At 43.5% G+C, this 12,901-nt stretch overlaps 1 long non-coding RNA gene across 1 annotated transcript; it reads right to left on the reverse strand.

Annotated features, from left to right (window-relative positions):
- Window positions 1-2,363: 2,363 nt before the first annotated feature.
- Window positions 2,364-3,209, reverse strand: LOC310673148. The gene is made up of 2 exons (XR_014508880.1): window positions 2,904-3,209; window positions 2,364-2,611 (listed from the first exon to the last, which is right to left on the reverse strand). It is a non-coding gene; the product is annotated as an uncharacterized lncRNA (long non-coding RNA).
- Between the last annotated feature and the right edge of the window lie 9,692 nt (window positions 3,210-12,901).

Raw genomic sequence — 12,901 nt, forward strand, 5'->3', positions numbered from 1 at the left:
ATTATCATTGTAAGTTGAAGGCACTTACATCCCTTTTGCTTTTCATAGCCCTTGTATTATTGCAACTTTAAGAGGCTCCGGCGATGGATCATTGACAACATCAAGCTCAGATTTCATCCTTCAGAGAGCATAGTCATCCTTTAAATATATTTTTTGGATTTTTTTGAGCAGTGTTAACGACATTCTTAGAAGTTATCTCAAGGAATTTCTGAATGCTGAGTACAGTGTGGGTGAGCAACACTGATCTCCTCCCAATGACTGGTCTCGTTGCGTTTGATAAAATGTCCCAAACCATAACATTTCATTAGTCCCAATTCTGTCGAGGATATGTGAAGTGTAATCACTATCTTCTTGACTGCACAGATGTGTAACTAAGTTATAGGGAAACATCTGTACTCACTGGGGAAATTACTTTTTTTAATTAGAAGACATGTGCAACTTTGATTGGCTGACAGGGTCAAGCCTGCGAGAAGTAATAAATCCTGGCATGGGTTGATTTCAGCAATATAAAGAGGAGTAGGAAAATTGTCTTTGTGCCATCGTATCAAGTCTTCCATTAATTAGTGCACCTTCATAACTCACATACATTGAAGATCAAATGTACTTCCATGTAGAATTTAACCTGAACGTGAGATAAACCAATGATATCACCGAATATCATCACCTTGGGGTGGCAAAAAAGATCAGCATCTTCCTCTCCAGTTTCAGTTTTCTTTCTTCGCAGGGGGAAATGTAAGAATGCTGCATTGCCTTCTAATGAAATCCTTGGGGGTTAGCACTGTCATAGGTCAAATACATATCTCAGAGTGCTATAGTCTAGGGAAAACCTAGGACGTGTAAAATCCATTCCTTGATTTCACTGGCGTTTTCCACTTTCCCATGGTCTCAGACAGCTAGAGGAGTAGTACAGTGTGTGTCAGAGATATTGGGTTGCATCCAGTGATGTCACTGACCAAGTGGACTGAATTTCCCTCCCTCTCCTATTCTCCCTCCTCCCGTATTGTCTTGCAAGTAAATAATAATAATAATAATAATAATAATAATAATAATAAATTATTTGTACTCCACCCATCTGACTGGGTTGCCCCAGCCATGCTGGGTGGCTTCCTGCATATATAAAAACACAGTAAAAATATTAAACCTTCAAAAGCTTCCCTACATAGGGCTGCCTTCAGATGTTCTCTAAATGTTATATAATTACTCATCTCCTTCACATTTGATGGGAAGGTGTTCCACAGGGTGGGCGCCACTACTGAGAAGGCGCTCTGCCTGGTTTCTTGTAGCTTCACTTCTTGCAGTGGGGGAATGGCCAGAAACTTAAGTCGTGTGAGTGTGGTAGTTATTTCATTTGTATACTGACTGTGTTGCATTAAACCAGGCTCTTGGCCCTCCAGATGTTTTTGGCCTACAACTCCCACGATCCCTAGCTAGCAGGACAAGTGGTCAGGGATGATGGGAATTGTAGTCTCAAAACATCGGGAGGGCCGAGGTTGAGGAAGCCTGCATTAAACTTTTACTTACCTGCTTACTTGAGTTATTTTCACTCCATCTTTTGCAACAGCTTCTGTAAAGCAATTAAAAATACAAATAAAATGTCAAACCCCCCCCCCATCCCACCAAATGTAGAATAAAACTGCCAAGAGTCATTGGGGCAACCCAGTCAGATTGGTGGGATACAAATAACAAAATTATTATTATCAAGTTAATCTTTATTGTCACATGTGTATGTCACATATTCAGAGCATTCACACTCCAATAAGTTCTTTGACTGATAAATATTGCCAATGGTGGCCCATCCATCCCCATCTATGATGATCCTCAGGCCCAAGCAACTGCATTTTATTTCATCAGTACAGTGGTACCCCGCAAGACGAATGCCTCGCAAGATGGAAAACCCACTAGACGAAAGGGTTTTCCGTTTTTCAATGCGCGCCGCAGGACGAATTTCCCTATGGGCTTGCTTCGCAAGACGAAAATGTCTTGCGAGTCTTGAGATTTTTTTTCGCTCCCCACCCCCTTTTTCTAAGCCGCTAAACCGCTAATAGCCTTTTAGCAGCTAATCCGCTAATCCCTTAAACCTTTAATAGCCGCTAATAGCCGCTAAACCGCTAATAGCGCTAATCTGCTAAGCCGCTAATAGGGTTGCTTCGCAAGACGAAAAAACCGCTAGATGAAGAGACTCGCGGAACGAATTAATTTCGTCTTGCGAGGCACCACTGTACTTTGACCCACAATCTGATTTGCAAATACATTTAAAAATGTTTAAAATTGATTTAAACTGGTTGTTTCCAACTAGGCTATGCTGACTCTAATCTTTACTTGCGTCTATTGATTTCAATGAGTCTTCACTGAGAATGCAGGCATCCTTTTTACATTTTCTTTTATTGCTCCTTTATTATATTGTACTCTGTTTTATTGCATTTGTATTGCTGTTATCCACATGGGGACAGCATTTGAAGAAAAGGTGGCACCAAAAATTCACTTTTCTTTTTTCTTTCCATTGGAAGAAAGCCTTGATAAGAGCTACAGAACTGTTACGACATTTTAATGCCTGCTACCTTTGAGTTCCTCTCCCAACTTTTAAGAAATCTTTTCTGTGGTGATCCTAATGCTAAAAATAAAAAAAGAAAGAAAAGTAAAAAATCCATACCTCAGATTTTAAGGATAATGAGAATCTTTAGGGGTTTTAAACTGACATTCAAATGCATATTTATCATTACCAAGTTAATTAGCACTCTTCTACTAAGGACAAAATAATTAAACTAATCATATTTAATGGAATTTCGGGGATAGCTGATGTCGCAAGAAATCTAAAACACGGTAGTTGAACTGATTTGCTATTAGTTGGACTTTTACCAATTACACATCCTTTGAATTTATGGAGGAACTCTGTTTCTTCTTACCTTGCTTCAAAGTGAAGGTGTCCGGACTTTGCAACAAGTATTTTATTAATTTCAGGTGTACTTTTGGCTACACATGGTCACAGTAAGAAAGGAGGTAAAATTATTACTCACCGCTCATTTTTATAGCAGTGAGGTTTATATTAGCGTGCTAATTTGTGCTTAGCAATAGAAAAGGGGCTTCTTCAGGAGAATGCGTCGCTGCTACATCTTGCAATAAAAGGGAACAGAAATGTTTCCAATCCAAACATTCAGCTGCTCTTTTGTGCTGTATCCAGATCAGAAAGCAAATCTAGGGATGGAGATCTGGCTTCATGGGGCAAATCTGACAGGTGGGTGGGGCCAACCACTTACCAACCACAGAATGCCATTATGACATCACTTGATTGGCATGTAGGTGGGGCCTCTCACCTGTCAATAATCCCTTGCACTCTGAAAGTCCTCCCAGGCTCCCCTTTTAAGTCCCTGATCTTGATGGGTCCCTCATTAAGTCCCCAAATTTGGAAGAGACTTGCAGAACCTTTTCCCCATGCTTCCTTTTCTTTTTGCCTCTGTAAAGTTTCCTCCTTTCTGCTCCCCACAGACGGGGCAGTGCAAGGTGGGGGCGGTCCATCCTGGGTGTCACCTCTGGTGACAAAATGGTGTGCGGCACTAACCGTCTGTGAGAGACGCTGTGGCTTAGGCATGCGCAGGCTTCCCGCTGCCAAAACGGTTCGCCCGCCGCGTCCCCCTCAGCTGTAGGGCGGCAAGCTTCCCCCAAGAGCTCAGCAACTTTGGATCCCCCCCAAAAGCTGGACAAGATTGGTCAATCCAATGAGTAGATCACTGCCACTTTATTTATAGTGGGAGTAGATTGCAGTCTCTTGGAACATGCCTGCTATAATTAAAATACAGTGGTACCTCGGGTTACATACGCTTCAGGTTACATACGCTTCAGGTTACAGACTCCGCTAACCCAGAAATAGTGCTTCAGGTTAAGAACTTTGCTTCAGGATGAGAACAGAAATCAGGCTCTGGCGGCACGGCAGCAGCAGGAAGCCCCATTAGCTAAAGTGGTGCTTCAGGTTAAGAACAGTTTCAGCTTAAGAACGGACCTCCGGAACGAATTAAGTACTTAACCCAAGGTACCACTGTAACACAAGCCAAAACACAATCCATCCTGTAGATTTAAGTATCTGTCCACAGTCGACTACTTGTTATCAGAGGTCCAGAATCCACTTGAAATAAAGTCAAAGCATTTTTGCAGGGAATCCAACCACGTCAGCTTATACACGTAAGTTGACATCCATGCCCATAAACAGATATTCCTGTTCCGGTACTCATGACCATAAAAGGTTGTTCCTGTTCCTATACTCTTATCTTGGGTCAGGAGGTCACCAACTCTAAGAGCACTCCTGGCACCGTTCCTGGTCTCTTGTCAGACCTGACAAGGTCTGTGCGTCTTTGTGGTCAGGATGTGAGATAAGACCCAGACGTGCCATCCCTGCTCCACTGGAACTGGCAAGGTCATCCATTGCCGTCACAGACTGATAAAGGAAGAGGGCTTTGAGCACTTGTTTATACAGCTGGCTTTCTGCGTATACATTGACTCAAGAGCTCAAGTTAATGCATTTTAGAAATGCTCCCTTGGAGGAGGAAAAATGAGAATTTTGGGTCCCGTTTCAGACTGACTGCACAGAAAACCCATTCCTTCTCCCTTCATTTTTACTCACAATTTGGTAGCAAGGCTAGGCACAGCAAGCAACAGATAGCTCTTAGTCACAGTGCAATAGTTTCTTACAATACTGAGCATTAGCAAAAAATGTGTGGGCATAGAGAGAAGGAGGTGCTGAACCTTATTACTTTGAATCCATTTTTGCTTTTATGCGATAATGAGCCTTCCAGCAGACAAAGCCTCTTCCAAAAATCCATCAGCTACTACATTGTACTACTGCAAAATAAGTTGTTTTGTATGGATTTATTGATCCGTTGGTAATTATTTACGTGTCCCTACTTGGCACATATTTGTCTGGTGTGTCCCTCCCACCCTTCAATCTCAGAAGAGGCAAGAATTTGTATAGAGACATAGGAACCAGCTGCAAAGAGTATATTAAAATTTCCAGATTTCTTTTGTGCCACCATATTTCCAACAACTTGAGTACACCTTTAACTATTTTCCTCTTGCGCTGTTAAGAACTGGAAAATGGGTAATGATTGCAGTGTCTCAATAGATAAACTGAACTTCAAAGGTTTACAGGATCTTTACTTTTATATTTTTAGAAAATGATTGCTGACTGGAGTTAGGGTACTGCAAAACACTGCACTGGTGGCCAAAGGTATTTATTCTAATGCTGCAATCCTGTGCCCATTTAAAGAACAGAAAGTCCCACTGAATGTAATGGGACTGACTTGTGAACAAACATGCATTGGATTGGGTTGCATGAAAACACAGATTATACATCTTTTATATCTAGGTACAGTAGATGATGATGATGTTGATGATGATGGTGGTGATGATGATGTTGATGATGATGACTTGTATACTGCCCTTTATGTAGGCAATGTCACTCACACACAAAACATTGGAAATGGGGAGGGGGGAATGATGCGACAAGTCAGATAAAGCCTCTCAAAACCAATGATTTACCCGTGATAGGACATCTTTAAGATTCATTTACTGAGTTTTCACAAGAACATCCAATAATAACCTAACTCAACATTGAGAAAACTGCAAAGAAACCTATAAGCCCTTGAAATCCTTGCCACAGCAGCTAATTATGGTTCTCAAGGTGAACTCCCACCCCCCACCCCAAAATCCGAAGAGACTGGAAGAGGTCAAATATTCATTAGGAATGTATTGATAGGACGAAATTGAATATAACACAGATATTATCCTAGGCACTTCCAAGCTAGAAACAGAGCAAACACATAGCAGTCCATTCAAATGAGGTTAAATACCAACCATTCGCTATACAAATAATCTGTGTGGTATTTGAAAAGCCTCAGCAGGCAGGTAGGTCTGACCTTTTGTAAGTAATTCATGTTATCATTTCCTACTTGTCAATCAATCACTCCATTTCCTTTTTGTCCCCATCTTCAGCCGTTCTTTCAACATAAAAGTCTTTCGCTTTGACACTAGTTTGAGATGAATGCGAACAAACCATTTTAGCACACACCCCGTCTTTCTTTCCCATTCGTTTCAGAGACACTTTTTTGAGACTGACAATCTTTCATTAATGAACATCACTTCAAACAGCCTACAAAACACTAGTCTGGGGTCCAAGAGTCAGGTATGCAGGATTCACACAACTTTTTTCTCTCTCTCTCATCCCAAACATTATTTTGTAAAACAATGCAATGCAAGATCCACAAAGAACCAGAGTAACATAGCAGCAATCAGCCAGGCAAGGTGAGAGGGATGCTGTTGCTTATCCTCCTTCACATCACCAGGGTCACTGCCAATTATAAAGAGAGAGAAGGGAGAAGTGGTCAAGTTGGTGTGGACACAGTGGCGGGAACATCCAATTGGCTCTGCCATTGGGGCTGCACCGTACTGACTTCCCTACAACCTCCCACCTCCCCCTCTTGATAATGGGCCATGACCTTTTGTTGGGAAGCCAGATAAGCAGCCCTGTCCCCTCTTGCCCTTCCCATCCAACTGCTACGGGAATAACACATTCCAGAGGTGTAGCCTTGATCGTCTATTGCTTCACTTTTAAAAATTTGTAGGCCACTTTTCTCCCCGGTGACCCTCAAAGCAGCTTACAGAGTACCCTAACCAAAAAGAAGAAGAGGAAGAAAGAGCTAGGCAGTAAAAAATTACAGTAGAATAAAACAATGTTTATAGTATGGCAGAAGTCTGTATTGCAGCAGTCACGTGAACCTTTAGGGGAGGGAAATTTACATTGTGGGTGCCGGTAAAGGTAAAGGACCCCTGGACGGTTAAGTCCAGTCAAAGGCGACTATGGGGTTGCAGTGTTCATCTCACTTTAAGGCCGAAGGAGCCAATGTTTGTCCACAGAGAGCTTTCTGGGTCATGTGGCCAGCATGACTAAACTGCTTCTGGTGCAACGCAACACCGTGATGGAAACCAGAGCATACGGAAATGCCATTTACCTTCCCGCTGCAACGGTACCTATTTATCTACTTGCACTGGCATGCTTTCAAACTGCTAGGTTGGCAGGAGCTGGGACAGAGCAACGGGAGCACACTCTGTCATGGGGATTTGAACCACCGACCTTCTGATCAGTAAGCCCAAGAGGCTCAGTGGTTTAGACCACAGCGCCCATGTCTCTTGGTGCCGGTACCCTATTTTGTGTCACTGTGCCCACCATACCTTGATGACAGCAGGGCATGAGGTAGGGCTGCAGCTGATGACTTCCGTCGGGAGACGGCAGTTCTCAAGATGTTGTGGGGCCAAACTGCTCTCTATGGACCCCAAACCATAAAGAGCTTTCCAATAATATGGACTGTAGTTCACGAAATAAACAAGAAATCTATTGCTGCCACAAAACTATGCATTGTGTTTGATGAAGCAGAATGTGAACACCTATGAACTCCTGGGGAAGTTAACTGTTTGAACTAAGACAGTTTGCATTTGTGGCTCGCATGGTCCAAAGAATGCTGATGTGCTGGTCCCAGGAGGTTACCGTGCGGCATGGTCCGAGTCCAGTCCGAGGTCGAGGGTGTGGTATGGAGGCTGTCCGTCAAGGCTGAAGCGGGGTCCAAGGCAAGGAGTCAGGTGTGGTCAGGAACTGTGGCAGAAGAGCAGGACAGGGTGCCAGCAGGAACAGGTTACCAACAATGTTGCTCCCACAACCTGGGACTGGGCTGGCTGGCTTTTATCTGCCCCGAGGCATAGGGCGGTCCCGGTCCACAGGTGACTCACCTCTCCTGGCCTGGAGGTGAGCACTCCTCCTGCGAGAACTTAGTTCCCTCCGCTTCTCTGCCCTGAGCCTCTGCAGCTCAGGAGAGGCTGGAGGGTTACTGGACCCAGAGGCAACCTCAGCTTTCTCTGATGGGGCTGAGAGTGGATCACCTGCAGGCAATGGGTCCTCCATCACGTCTGGAGCCAGAGCAGATTCAGCTGGTGTCTGCTCCTGAGGATCTGGCACAGGTGAGGGCCCTTCAGGTTCAAGCCCCAGCCCCGGCTCAGCTGGTCATGGAGGCAGGGACTCCTGTGCAGGTTGGGATTCATCAGGTTCAGCCTCTGAATCCGATTCCCAGGCCATCACAGCTGACCAGGGATAGGACATTAACAAGCTTCACCAGTTCAAAGCACACTTTGCAGGAACCCATAGGACAAGACACAGTAACCCTCACTTTCCACTTTCCCATTATTTATGGAAGGGTGCTTCCACACACTGCTCTGTCAAACAAAGGGGAAACACAATAATAAATGCTCTCTGGAGGTGTGATTTTAGTTATTGAGGTTTTGGATTTTCAGGAATTGGCATCAGTGCTGTCTCTTGTGCAAGCCCTGTTAGTTCAACTGGAGTAGCAGAGATCAGAGCAGAACCTGCTTCCCTTGAACATATGCTTTGCTAGTGATGGGCATTCCGACAGCTGGTTCATCCGTCACTGGCTAACCCCACAAATTATCACCATGTATCTACTCTGACAAGCTGTCCAGTGCTGGAACGTGTACAAATCAAACACATGACTGCAACTCCTCTGAATACGAAAATCACAAATTACAAATGTCCTGTACACAAAAGGGAAGTTGTGGTTCCCAGTCTTTTGATGCTATACTGCGCCTTTGAGTACATCTCCAACTCCTTTGAGTAGATAACTGGCACCACCGATTATTGGGGGAGGGGGTAACTAACTGAAAACAATGTGTGCCCTAGAGATGAGGGAGAAATTCCATTCAATTTGCATTGAAAGGCAAGTCAACATAACCCACACTTTCCGAAACAATACGTGAAACCATCCTTTGAAATTCATGCTTCTCTGAATTTTGTAATGCAGTTTTCTCGCCAAATAATGTGTACAAAAATGCATATACAGTGGTACCTCGGGTTACAGACACTTCAGGTTACAGACACTTCAGGTTACAGACTCCGCTAATCCAGAAATAGTACCTCGGGTTAAGAACTTTGCTTCAGGATGAGAACAGAAATCGCATGGTGGCGGCGGGAGGCCCCATTATCTAAAGTGGTACCTCAGGTTAAGAATGGTTTCAGGTTAAGAACAGACCTCCGGAATGAATTAAGTTCTTAACCCAAGGTACCACTGTACTGGTTTAAAGAGTTCATAATTATCAGGGCTTTTTTTCAGTGGGAACTTGCCAGAAATCAATTCCAGCACCTGTTACGTTGGCATTTTTGCTATTATAAGAGAATAAGGGAGCCACTGATGCACATATACATAAAAGGAAACATGCAACAATGCATTATGTTACGGAAATTGCCTTGCAAAAATGTGTGTATTAAACAAAATTATATATAAACCAGTGTATATTAGGAGAAATTCACACTAAAATGCATTTTCATGAGGGCTTTTTTTGTTTTGTTTCTTAAAAGCATGCTGATGTGGAAATATGGATAACTGAATTTAAGATCAGAAAAATAAGAAACTAAGAGACACGGAGCTAGACAGATCCATCTATCTGCAATCCTCACCCACCTTCTTCATGACACTAAGCAGATTGGAAGAATCTTGTTCACACTACATTTGGGAGCCAACCTCCTTATTTTGAACCCACCAGGTCCCCATGCAGATTGCAATGTAGATATGAGGAATGGTCTGCATAATCTACACACCAATGAATGCATGGGTTCAGCAACACAACAACACAAGGTGGTTCAAGGGCTGCTTTTTTGCTGCTGCTTCTTCTTCTTCTTCTTCTTCTTCTTCTTCTTCTTCTTCTTCTTCAGCAAAAACAAACAAACAAACAAAACACAACCCAGCAACAACAACCCACCACTTTTCAGATTCTTGGAGCAGCTAGTAACTTTCCTGCTAATTTTTTATTCTTATTATTCTCTCAGGAAGTGACTGTACATCATAATGCGCCTTCCTGAGGAACTGTACAGAGGAAAAAATGGCTGCTCCAAAGTACCCTTATTAAAACATTGTATGGTGGGGGCCAGAGAAGATGTCTGGGAATGACTGGTGTGAGAACTGCAGTTTCTAGGGGTGGACAATGCTATGCATTCAGAATTTCCAGAACATAGCCGGGATTGGCCTGTCGAAAATGGTGCCCGGGCTGAATTTTTGAAAATTGGCTAAATTGTCTGGGGAAATATAGCTGCACATGTTGGAAGTGTTGTTGTTTTGGGCAAATTTTACCTCTCTCACCCAGACCTAGCCACTGTGATCCACATGACGGTCACCTCCAGACTGGATTATTGTAACTCGCTCTACGTGGGGCTGCCCTTGAGACTGACCCAGAAATTCCAGTGGGTGCAGAATGCTGCAGCGAGATTCCTTACGGGGTCCTCGCTGCAAGATCACATTCACCCGGTGCTATACCAGCTGCACTTGCTCCCGGTGGAATACAGGATCATGTTTAAGGTGCTGGTTTTAACCTTTAAAGCCCTATACAGCCTAGGACCCTCGTACCTACGGGACCGCCTCTCCTGGTATGTCCCACAGAGAAACTTACGGTCTTCAAATAAAAACATCTTGAAGGTCCCAGGCCACAGAGAGGTTAGGCTGGCCTCAATTAGAGCCAGGACTTTTTTGGCTGTGGCTCCGATCTGGTGGAACACTCTGTCACAAGAGACTAGGGCCCTGCGGGACTTGACATCTTTCCGCAGGGCCTGCAAGACAGAGCTGTTCCACCAGGCCTTTGGCCAGGGCACAGCCTGACTCCCTCCTTCGGCAATCTTCGCGGACCTCTGGCCCAATGGTTGCCGTTTGATTTGAATTAATTTTATAATGAATGATTTTAGAGTGTTGTGTTGTACTGTTTTATTGTTGTTAGCCGCCCTGAGCCCGGCTTCGGCTGGGGAGGGCGGGATATAAATAAAATTTATTATTATTATTATTTTCAAAAAAAGAGAGAGATTAAAACAACTTTTGTGTCCTGATTTTCACTTTTTGAAACATGGCAACCCTAGATCAAGGTGAATGCATGTACCACCATTATCATTCCTGCGCCAATATTATGAGCCAAGTGAAGCCTCAGAACAGGGAAACAGGACAGCCTCTTTAAGAAGAGCTTGCTGAGAAAGCTCACAGTCCCTGAGCTGATTCTGAATCAAGCTGAGGAGAGTTTTCTTATCATCACTAGTCTTAGTGTGGCTGTTAATACTCCCTTTGCTTAAAACTCAGCAAGGCCAAACCTTAAGTACAGCTGCTCTGTTCAGCGACAAAATGAGACCAGCATATATATAAAAAATGGCTTTGAAAACCAAACCAAATATAAGACCGTCTCTCTCCTACAAAGAAGTAATATATTGTGAGTTGTTACATAAATCAACAGTCTGTCTTTTTGAACCTGTCAGTAGCCCGTCTAAATTCAAAGTATATCATAAGTAACTTCCAGATTATGAATAAAGCCTTAGGACAGAATTGAATTCTCAATGTGAAGCCTAGACATGCAGTATTAAACTGAAAAGAAATTGTAGCCAGATGGGAGCACTAGGACACTTCGTGTGATTTCAGTTGCCAAGGGAACCACTTCTGTAGTGACTGTCAAAAAAAATGAAAAAAAGCTTACTGCTTTTCCTTGACTGCTGGCTCTCAGGTATCCCAAAAACTCCCACAGCATCACCAGGGGGGCGGTTAGACACATCTGGGTTAATAATGATAAAATGGGAATATATCCAGGAATGTGGTGCTTGAGGGAGGTGTGAGCAGGAGGTGTTGTGTGTGTTTTGCCTTTTGGAAGCAACCATCACAGCACCGTTTTTAACTGCTCTGCAAAGCCCCAGGACCTTGGTGACAGTCTATGGATGTAAGATGACTCAGTCTTTTATCTCCAAAGACTAATGCACAGTTTCATGATGATAAAGACTTTGTGAGTGTTTTATCCAAGCCGATAAGAGCGCTGACCCATGTTTAGCATAGTGTGAATGCTACAGGACTTAAAAGCCAAGTCACGTTTAGGGGGTCAAGCTCTCTTTGCCTCTTGTTTGCAAAACTGCAACTATATTTCTCTGGGCATTCACAGCAGGTGCAATGATACCTTTGAGGACTTGGACATTCGCAGGGAAACCAAAATGCTTCTTTACAAAGCTATTTTACTACCACCCTTACTGTACGCTTGTGAAACATGGACCACTTACAAACGCCATCTCCAACTCCTCGAAAGATTCATGCAAGGGTGTCTCCAAAAATTTTTACACATCACTTGGGAAGACTAATGCCAGTGTACTGGAAGAAGCAAAGATCACCAGTGTCAAAGCGATGATTCTTCAGCATCAACTTTGTTGGACTGGTCATGTTGTGTGGATGCCTGATTATTGTCTTCCAAAGCAGCTACTCTATTCCAAACTTAAAAACGGAAAGCGTAATGCTGCTGGTCAATGAAAGAGGTTTAAAGACTCTCTCAAGGCAAATCTAAAAAATTGTAGCCTAAACACTGAAAACTGGGAAACACTGGCCTGCGAGCGCTCCAATTGGAGAACAGCCTTTACCAATGGTGTCATGGACTTTGAAGACACTCAAACTCAGGAAGAAGGGGAGAAACATGCTAAGAGGAAGGCACGCTTGGCAAACCTTCACCGTGATCAACTCCTGCCCAGAAACCTATGTCCCCACTGTGGAAGGACATGTAGATCCAGAATTGGCCTCCACAGTCATTTACGGATTCACTGTTAAAACCATGTTCATGGAAGACAATCGTACTCAGCTATGAGTGATCACCAAAGAAGAAGAAGAAGATACCTTTGACAGCACCATCCAGTAGTTTCAAGATGGTACAAGGTTTTGGAGTTCCTTTTGAGAAAGGTCAATGGTGCTACAATGTAAAGAAGAGAAACTTAGTGGTGATCTACCTATAACCGAAATATAACTGTCCATATGTTCTGTACACCAATAGTTTCAGGGGCCTTTTCTTGAGTTCTCCAATT

The sequence above is a fragment of the Podarcis tiliguerta genome (genome assembly GCF_965153285.1).
Source record: "Podarcis tiliguerta genome assembly, chromosome: 2".
NCBI classification, from domain to species: Eukaryota; Metazoa; Chordata; class Lepidosauria; order Squamata; family Lacertidae; genus Podarcis; species Podarcis tiliguerta.